This window comes from Condylura cristata, unplaced genomic scaffold, assembly GCF_000260355.1.
Source record: "Condylura cristata isolate star-nosed mole 26May11 unplaced genomic scaffold, ConCri1.0 scaffold00026, whole genome shotgun sequence".
NCBI lineage: Eukaryota > Metazoa > Chordata > Mammalia > Eulipotyphla > Talpidae > Condylura > Condylura cristata.
In genome coordinates this window covers 7,757,415-7,767,982 of record NW_004567127.1, presented here as the reverse complement: position 1 = coordinate 7,767,982, position 10,568 = coordinate 7,757,415, and positions in this window count along the sequence as shown.

Here is a 10,568-nt window from a genome sequence, read left to right as displayed (position 1 = left end):
AAATTTTCCACCTTAACCATTGTTAAACATGAGGCTCAGCAGCACTAGCTCCATCATCACGCCACCCCATCATCTTAACCCTTCACTCTGCAAACCTAAGCCCTGTTGCCATCAAACAGCAACTTCCCATCCTCCCTCCCGCCCCTGGCCACCGCTATTGTTTTCTGTCTCCACAAATCTGACTATTGTGCCTCTCTCTCTCCTCACCCGCCATCAAGTCTTAGGTTTCCCCTTTCCTTTCTCCTCCTAACCCCAACCCCGTCCTCATTCTTCTGTAAACAATCTCTTTAATCTCTTCCCTTGACTAGGGTACAACTGATCAATGGTTGTCTGCAAACCTTGTAGGATTTTTTAAAAGATTTGTTTATTTATGCATACAAGAACTAGGGTGCAGGCCAGAGGTGCAGGGGGTGAGAGGATTTACCAGACACAGAGTGGGGAGCAGAACTGGCAGATCTACTGAAATACCAGCAGCAGGCTGGTCAGGAGAGGTCTGCCGCGCCATGGCCAGGAATCAAACTCATGCTGCAGTGGCTGCAGATAGCTTCATAGTGTTGTTTTTTTTAACCTGTTGCGCCACCAGGGAAGGCCCCCTTGTAGGATTTTTTAATGTACTGCCTACTGTTCTATAACAGGGCCAGGAACACCTGGGTTGGTGTTTCTGACTTTGGGTGACCATCAAAGCCCTTTAACCACTCCATATTTTGATTTGTTTCATATAAAACTGAGATTCTATTAGCACCTACTTCATAGGGTTGCTTTAAGGAAAAAAATAATCAATGCAAAACAATTAGAATAATATCTTCTGTGTGCTCTGCACTCACAGATATGTTTTTATGCACTTTTATTATTTCTAGCGTGCTCGTGTTTTCATCTGTTACACAATGCGGGTGTATCATGTCAACTGCTCTGCAAGCTTAGTTCACCTAATACACACACCATGGGTAGCCTCAACATTAATACAACCTTGTTCACGGGGATGACAAGACAACGTTCAGTCACGTGGTTCTAAGACTTGGTAGTTGTTTTTCAGCATACGAGAAACTACAGGGTATAAGATGGCTTGTCACAGAAGAATATGTCCCCTGGTGTTAGCAAGGGGTTCGGGGTTAGGTCACGTGTGGGGCTGACACATGAGGATGAGTTTTTTTTGCCTTTGTCCATACTGAGCACCAAAGGTCAGGCCTGACTGCCCCTATGTTCTCAGCGCTGAGGGTCACACTGTTTTACTCACAGAGGTTTGAGCCTCAAGCTGCTGTTTGTATTGATCACTCGCTATGCGTGTCCCTCTCCAAACATGGATTTCTGGCAGCCCTCAGAAGGAAGTCACCTCCTTCCTGCCCCTTCCCATGACCTGGAGTGGAAAGGGCTGGTCCCTTAGGGAAGGTCTATGTATAACCTGGCCGGAAAGAAACCTCCAAGAGCAATGTGTGATGTGAGCATAAAACAAGCGGGTGTGAGCGTGGGCACAGATGCTTAGGCTTGGACGTTGAGGTGTGCGTGCGTGTGTGTGCATGAGTGTGGGGTCTTCAGACCACGGCCTTTCCTTACTTGCTCTTTTTTCTAGCACTTTTGGGAGTAGGGTGCAACTGCCCTTCAGCTTCATGGCAACTTCTCATGTTAACTGTGCTTCAGTTTCCTCATATTTAAGATGATGAAATAATACGATCACTTTGAGGATTAAGTGAATGAAATCCATCAAGTACTGCTATCAAAGCCTGGCACAACCTACTCACTGAATAAATGTCGACTATTATTAGTATTGTATTTAAACGTATCCATTCACCCCCACTTTTAAACCCCAGTTTCCTTTTCTGCTTCATCTGTCTAAAGAAAAATCCCAGAAAAACTGTCACACAGAGGAGTAGCAGGAAAACCATCCATAATGTTAGAATTTTTCCCCCAAAGACAGGGTCAGAGCCCTTTCTGATTAGACCTGATAAGGAGTAGGCGCAGAAAACCCTGTGGACTTTTGAAATCTGATGGGCATTTATTCAACACATTCCTAATCAGGGCAGTCTACCAAATTAAGCACAGCAAAAGGACCCAGCAGTCCAGGAGCTAGCCCCTTTAAATGGTCATCATAAGCAGGACACATGTGAAGGGCAGGACAAGCGCTTGGTGTCGCTTATTCTACTGAAATCGTGATTCCCATATTGCTGGGCGACTCTAGGGGCTGGTGTGGGCTGAGAATGCAGGCTCAGGATACGCTTCTGTTTTCTAGACTTTACCACAACGACCGACTAGTGTCTTATTCTCCAGAACCAATGTATTCTGTGGGGTGGGTCTCCACAAGAGGAGAATCCAGAGAACACTGGCCATTGAGCCCTGAAATCCAGCTGCATTCTCCCGGCTTCTGGACACACAACAGCTTCATTGTGTGCAGAGGAAAAACTGAACTGAAATTTTGCTGGAAGCATATTTGAACTTGGACCTCCAGTGCATAGACTGGCAGCCAGCTCCCAACTGAGACGCCCTCTCCTCTCCTCTCCACCCCTCCCCTCCCCTCCCCTCCCCTTCTCTCTCTTCCCCTCTCCTCCCTTCTCTTCTCCTCTTCTCTCCTCTCCTCCTCGCTCCATCTCTGCACCAGAATACAGTTCCATTTAAGTCCAGGAGGCACAGCAAAAGCAACGCTCCAAACGCTTCTTCCATTTATGGCAATGGGATCCTTCAACCCGGAGAAACAGCTCTTCTTCAGCCACAAGCCCTTAGGTTCTCCCTGAGCCTCCTGCATGGGTTTCCCCTGCTCACTTCCGAGGGAAGGGACAGACCCAAGTAGTGGGATTTGGTTTGTAAGGTGTTTTTTAAGGAAAAACGGCACCAACGTCAACAAAACTGAACAGCATCGCCGCTGACACCTGCTAGGAAGACGATAACTGGCACTGGCCAGCACTCCCATTTTTCGGATGAGGAAACTGCCATCAGAGAGACTAAGAGGCGGGGCATCACTCTGGGGCTGTGGGCTGAACCCTCGCTTCCCTATTTACCTGTGCTGTCAACCCGCGAGCACTGATCGCTAAGCAGCCAGGTACTACACCTGTCCTCAGGAGAAGGCAAACTCTTCCACCCAGAAGCCTCGTGACGGGTTCATTTGTTTTTCTTGGAAGCCACTTCATCCCTTATCCCTCATCCTGTTAGCGAAATACTAACCATTCCTTTTGCCATCTTGATTATGCGCCTTCCGTCCGTCACCTGGCGTGTTTCACTTTCGCTGCTTTTCAGTACACAAGTCCCGTCAGTTATTTAAACACCCTCTCACACTCTTCCATCTCCTGCTCGGGGCCACCCACCGTCCCTCCTGCTGGAACGGCACCTTCCCTTCCTCTGCACACCTGACTTCACCCCAGCCCCGGCTCTATGGCCTTCGGGTGATGGGGATTTGGGTACCCCGGGCCAGCCTCCTGGTCTCCAACAAGTCACATCTGGCGAGTTCTCCTGGAACAACTCTCCAGGGGTCCTTTGCTCCTCCGCCTTCAGTTGGTAACCCCCTTCAGGGCCACATTCACCCCCATTTTTGTTTTGTTTTTTAAAGATTTATTTATGCCTACAAAACTGGGGTGCAGGCCAGAAGTGCAGGGGCAGCGAGAAGATTCACCAGAGACAGAATGGGGAGCAGAACAGGCAGATGACAAAGTACACTGCTGAGGGGAGCAGCGGGCGAAACAGGAGGGGTCTGCCCCGCGATGTGGTTCACCTCCCTGGCCAGAGATCGAACTCGTCCTGCAGTGGCTACAGATAGCTTCACAGTGCTGTACTTTAATCCTTTGCGCCACCAGGGAGGACCCCACCCCATGCCCCCACCCCCGACCCCCGTTTTTTAAGTGTCGCGGCAAGTACCTTATCTACCCAAACTCTTTATCCCACTATCTCAACTAACTGACTGCTGTGCGTGCACCCATCCTTCAAGGCCTGAAGTCAAGCGTCCCCTGCTCTCTGGAAAGTTCTTCTTGCCCACATTGGAGAAACTGTCCTGCTGGCCCTGAGTCTGCACATGTGGCCCGCGGTATGGTGATTCACTGACCAGCCTGCTGGCACCTGGATTCTGCGTTCTTCCAACACAGGCCCCATCATTGATCTGCGACTCCTACTGTTACAAGGTAGCCCAGAGTGGACTCGGGCTGCCTGTCTGTGGAATCCAGAAAGCTGGAGTAAGTGGAGTCCACCAAACTCTGCAGAGTTCTTTTAGGACATCCTTCCCCTTAACACTACCACAGCGCTGAGACACTGAGTCCTCTGTAGGAGCTCAGTGAGCACCAGCCGAGCTCCGGGGGTAGCCTGACATGGGTGCTCACATCTGGTGATACAGGCAGGGACCTAACCGGTTATGACACAGAAGATAGGTTCCTACGAGAGCTGTTGTTAAAGGGGAACCTTTCCCTCTTCATGTAGCCAAGGCCAGAGAGCTGAAGTCCAATTAGCGTTTTGAGAGCTTTCCCCCACAGATGTTCTGCTTTCAAGAACTTTTCCTCTTTTGATATGGGATGGAAGAGACTTGGAAGGTCTGGCCTCTGTCATCAGTGCTGAGAAATTAAAATATTATGTTTCTGAGGGAATCACGTCAAGTCTAGGAAGACAACCTAATGTGGAGTTAATACATTTTAAGGGAAAATTTGAAAATATAATTAGCAACCTGAGACACAAAGGGGCCTGGAGAACCAGGATGGAAATAGATGATCGTGAACCTGAACCCTTTTTGTCAAACCGCTTCACTTTAATTAGTATTCATTTATTCAAGATGTCCCCCCATGCCCTCACTACCGGAGTGCTCTGCTTCCCAGTTTCTTTAAATACTTTTCTTCGGTGTCTGAGCATTTAAGATTACAGACAACTTGTTTGTATCAGCTGATACAGCATTTTCCCAATTCTTAAAAGAAAGGCGGTGTTAGGAAATGGAGCACATCAGTATGGCATCATGATATCAGTAATTAATAATACATCTCTTATGAGGTGAACAAAAGGCCAGCGATTTCTCTGAAAAAGACAGTGTGCTCCTGGAGGACTAAATCTCATACCAAACCTTTACCAAATAATCATTACAGACAAGACACTGTGAGAAAAGCCAGGGATAGCCAAGCAACTCCTTACTCACAGATGCACCAAATACAGAAGGGGACATTTGAGTTGGGAAGTTCAATCACTCATGCTTTTCACTTTTCTAGGGAAACTGTGAGGTTTGTCCGTGACTAGACTCATTGTTGGGACACACCACACATCTGTGTGTGCATGAGGTTCTGAGCAGAGCATGGGGCGGGAGTTCCTGATGAGGCGGTCTCTCGTGTGATCACTGGGTCTGCTCACTCCTGGCATCTGGCCCTGCTGAGGGGGGTGGGGGGTCACCAGTGCATTTTGTCCTAAATACATCTGCTCATCTTTCAAGCCTCAGGAGCCAAGTTCATTATGTTTCCACGGGGTTTAGAACGATAAGGTCTTCAAAATAACTACAATACCAGTACGCACTGAAACGCATTCGGAGAAACGTTGTCAAGAAATAAAGAACAAAAGTTGCACCAAACATGTTTCCATCTAAAAACACTAGAAATAAATAATTTCCCAGGCCCTCTGGCTTCCCTCCAGGAAAGGACTACTACACCACAGAGGAATTGGATTTTTGCCTAGTTGCTTTTGGAATGACCTGAACTTTATATACTTTTCCAAATAGATGCCCTGTATGGTAATCTGACCATCAGAGAAATTTCCCAGCTTACAAAGTAGAAGTTATCTGATATTATATCAAGGCCTGTTCCTCAGAACCAGTACTGTAAGATTTCTCTCCGTGGGCTTCCATTTGCCAAGGGCAGTGATTATCTTACCTCTAGTATTAGACCCTTGACACAAAGTTTTTTCATTTCTGTTCAAATCATTTTAGCAAACGTTATCTCTGTGCCAAAAAGTTCTTAGCCACTAGAAGTTAAAAAAAAGAAGACTGCATCCCTGATCTCAAAGAGCTTATAGACAAGTGTTATATGATACATGTCTTACCCACACGGCACAGGCTGAGGGGCCATGGAGGCACAGAGAGGGAACCCCCCCCCCCAAGTGGAATGTATGGGAAAAGCTCCGTGGTGAACATAAAAAATAACCTAAGTCCTAAAAGAAATGTTAGGAGGCCTCAATCCCAAAAATGTGGGCAGGGTATTTTAACAGAAGGAACAGAATAAATTATGTTATACTGGCATAAAGAGAACAGCATCTATTAAGAAGTTGTAAGGAAATACAAGATGGAAGGCGGGAAGATAAGGAGGGTAAAGCTGTGAAAGAGAGAAACTGGGAAACCTTGGGTCACCTTCTATGGGGCTAGTCAGGGCACAAGAGGTCCCAACTGAGGAGTTTTGATTTATTTAAGGAGAAATGTGTTTGAGTAGATAGTATTTTATTAAATCTACCAAAGATGTGGATAGTGACTTTATTGAAGGTTAAAAAAAAAAAAGCTAGGCCCTCCCTGGTGGCGCAGCGGGTTAAAAGCACAGCACTGAGAAGCTAAAGCCGCTTCTGCATGAGTTCAATTACCGCCTGCCCCGGAGGTGACCACATGGCGTGGCAGACCTCTCCTCTCACCGCCCCTGAGCCTCTGGCCTGTACCCCAGTTCTGTATGCACAAATAAATAAATCTTTAAAAAAAAAAAAAAAGCTAAGCTTTGTGACTCCAAATAAGCAAAACAATCTTGGAAAAAGAAGGGAAAGCTGGAGGTTTCCCATTTCCTAATTTTGAAACTTACTACAAAGCTCAAGGTGGTCCTGGTATAAAGACAGACATACAGATCAATGGGATCTATTGCAAGACAGTCCAGAAATAAACCTTCACATATGTGTTCCAGTAATTTTCAAGAAGGGGGTGAAAACCATTCAGAGCGAAAGGACCTTCTTTTCAACAAAATGATGTTGGGAAAGCTGGATATTCACATGCCAAAGAATAAAGTTGGAGATTTTCCAACATGCAAAAAAAAAAAATTCAAAATGGATCGAAGACCTAAGAACTCACACTATAAAACTCTTAGAAGAAAACGTAGGGAAAAGTTTCATGACATTAGCCTTGGCTATGATTTCTTGGACATATCACTAAAGTATGGGTAACAAAAAAAAGTTGGCAAACTATATTACATCAAAATGAATAAATCTGGCCCTCCCTGGTGGCGCAGCGGGTTAAAGCACAGCACTGAGAAGCTAAAGCCACTTCCGCATGAGTTCGATTCCCGCCTGCCCCGGAAGTCCGGAGGTGACCACATGGCGCGGCAGACCTCTCCTGACCCGCCCGCTGCTCCCCTCAGCAGTGTGCTTCATGGATCTGCCTGTTCTGCTCCCCACTCTGTCTCTGGTGAATCCTCTCACCCTCCACATCTCTGGCCTGTATCCCAATTCTGTATGAATAAAAAAAAAAAAGAATAAATCTTGTACTTCAAAGGACACTATCAACAGATTAAAAGGGCAACACACAGAACTAAAGAAAATATTTGCAAGTGTCCTTTGACATCTGATAAGAGGCTGATAGCCAGTATATACAAACTACTCTTAAAACTCAATGACATAAAAACAACCCAATTAAATTAAACTTAAACTCAAACTGAGTTGAATAGCTCTTTCTCCAAAGACATCCAAGTGACCAATAAGCACATAGATACTCAATATCATCAATCATGATATGTATCCGTAAAGTAAGCAGATTTGGTGAGTGACTCGAGGCAGCAGAGGACTTTAGAGATTTAATGACTGGTGTGCCATTTCCTGAGACTAGCTACACAGAGAAACAGAAAGTATGTTGGAATGAGAAGGTAAAAACATTTTAATTACATTTTTAAATATTTAATTAAAATTTTAATAATGGGAATATGATGGTGGTGGCTTATGATTTGTTGACTTGGTTAATGACTATTTCCTGTATGGTTGAGATGAACCATAGGAGACCTTTCTGAGGAGCTTTGGGAGGTGGGAGGGAGGCAGTGGCCATTTGTGTTGATGTGTTGATGTCCTGTGTGAATGGCCCACATAGGATTAGGAGGCCCTGGCTGAGCTCACACAGGCTGGCACTTATCTGTGGGTTCATCTCCTTGGTGTGGGGCAGGTGCCAGTCCTGCAGCCGATTCCTTTCTTCTGGATCTTCCTTCAGCTTTTCTGACTCCAGGCTACGTGAGTGTTCAGTTACGTGACAGAGACACCCATGTCATCCCAGTTGGAGCTAAGGAGAAACTGACACCGATTTGAACCTACCGTCTGGGTAGGAGCCCGGTGGTGGCTCTGTGGTCCATCTCTCCCTTCTCCACTTCACACTCACCTTGCCTTTCCTACTGACTGCTCTGCAGACTAGCTACACATGTCCAGTGTCAGGGACAAAGACCAGCGGACATAGCTTCATAGAGACCGTTTGACCACATTTCACAATTGTGTAAGAGTAAATCTTTAGTGGTTTTGACAGCCACAATCTGTTTTCTGTATCCAAGAGTTCATTTTATTTATTCATTTGCTTTGTTTCTTTAGCCCCATGTGATTGAAATCAAAACTAGGCGTCTGATGGTGATGCTGTAGCATATACAGATGTTGAATTAGGAAAGCTGTATGTTGAAATTCACATAGTGTTATAAACCAATGTCACCTCAACAAAAATCTATTTTGTTAAAAAAAAAAAAAACCCTTTAGTGGTTTTGTGTCTCTGAACTTTGAAAGAAAATTGGTTATTGGACATGATTCGAGGTGTCTAAGGTTTAAAGAATGAGTGTTCTGGGTTATTTGGAATTTATTCTCTGATTTTATTAATTATAATGGTACCGATGGCTCTGTTTCTAGGGATAAAGGGAACACTAGCGGTGGATGACAGGCAGTAGCAAAATAGTTACCCAAATTACCACACATTGAAACCTTTAATCAAATGCTTATAGAATAGGGTTGGTACATTTTTTTTAAAGGGACAGGTTAATAAATATTGTAGACTTTGTAAGCCACAGCTACTCTATTCTACAGTATTAGCTCAAAAAAGCCATCAACAATAGACATAGGAACGAAAACTGAGTTCTAATAAAGCTTTATTTACAAAAACATATACGCTGCCAGATTCGGCCCCAGGAGACAATGGCCCTATGTCGGTCCCAGTGTCGGTTATCCAAGATGAAGCTCTGGCTATGGGTGATTGCTGCCATAAGATAGCCTGACAACATTACAAACCAATGACATGATTTCTTCAAAGTGTGCTGGAGAACTTAGGAAAGCAAATAATGAGCTCAGAGCCTCTTAACTTAGCTGGAGGTTTACAGAGGGGAGGATCTGAAATCTTCCATGAGCAAAGCTAAAAGCATCCTCTCAGTGACCAGAAACTAACAGCAGTAAATAATCTGCAGGCTAACTGAAAAATGAGGGAAAAATTGGTAGTGATTGGGACTAGCCAAATTAGAGGAGCCTGAGAAAGTGGAGGTGCTTAGCAGGCACACATATGTGGGAGAAGAAGTGAGGTAAGCATGAGGAAAGCGGGAGAAGAGCAGCAGGCTAAGGTCTGCTAAGGATGAATCCTGAAGAGCTGACAGTCGTGGGGAGGACAGGGGAAGAAGAGCCCAGAAAAGGGTCAAGGGAAATCTAAGAAGAGAGAAGAAGAGAGTAGCTTTACCGTGGCCATGAGACATGGAGAGTCTCGAGAAGCTGTGAGAGAAGCAATAAAACTGGGAATGATAATGAGACATTCCCTAAGTCAAAATTGAAAGAGATAGGGAAATGGCCACCTCTTCAAAAGAAACCACTGGAGAGAACAAGCAAGATGGTGAATGTTTTATGAAGTCTTCATCCCCAGGAACGTGGTCATTCTCCTAGTATTCCCTTCTCGAAGTAGAAGAGACAGTGAGGTTAGCCACTGGAGAAGTGGTGAGCAAGAGGGGAGAACACAAGAAGCTGCTTCCAGTAGGGGGAAAGAGGGTGAGCAAGAGGGGAGAACACAAGAAGCTGCTTGATGGCTGCTATTGATTGGATGTTGCGCCAGACATCATCTGACAGAAGTCCAAGGCTGTGCAGAGTCTGGAGAGAGAGGTGAAGTTTTGAAGCGACCAATTGAAGATGGGTAATGTCTTCTGAAAACACATTGCCCAGGATCCTCCCTGGTGGCACAATGGGTTGAAGCACAGCACCATGAAGCTTCAGTGCGAGTTCGATCCCTGTCCTGGAGGTGCCCACATGGCGCGGCAGACCTCCACTGACCCCCCGCTGCTCCCCTCAGCAGTGTACTTCACCCATCTGCCTGTTCTGCTCCCCACTCTGTCTCTGGTGAAGCCTCTCGCCGCCCGCCGCCCGTACACTCTGGCCTGTGCGTAAACAAATAATTCTTTTAAAAAAGAAAACACACTGCACAGCTATATGAATGCCTTTTCATCTGTGGCTTATATGAAGGGAACATCTTGCTCTTGGATGCAGTGTACAATACCAGACATGGCAGTTCACATTCAGGCCAGTTCCTAGATTCAATGCTTGTCACCTTGTTTTATTTTTTTCAGTAGCCACAAATAATGAAAGAAAAAGTAAAATTTTTCCTGGTTTCTGATAGCTCTGAGAATGTTCTAAAAAATTTCTACTTCTCCACAAAATGATGTAAAAGTAAGCTA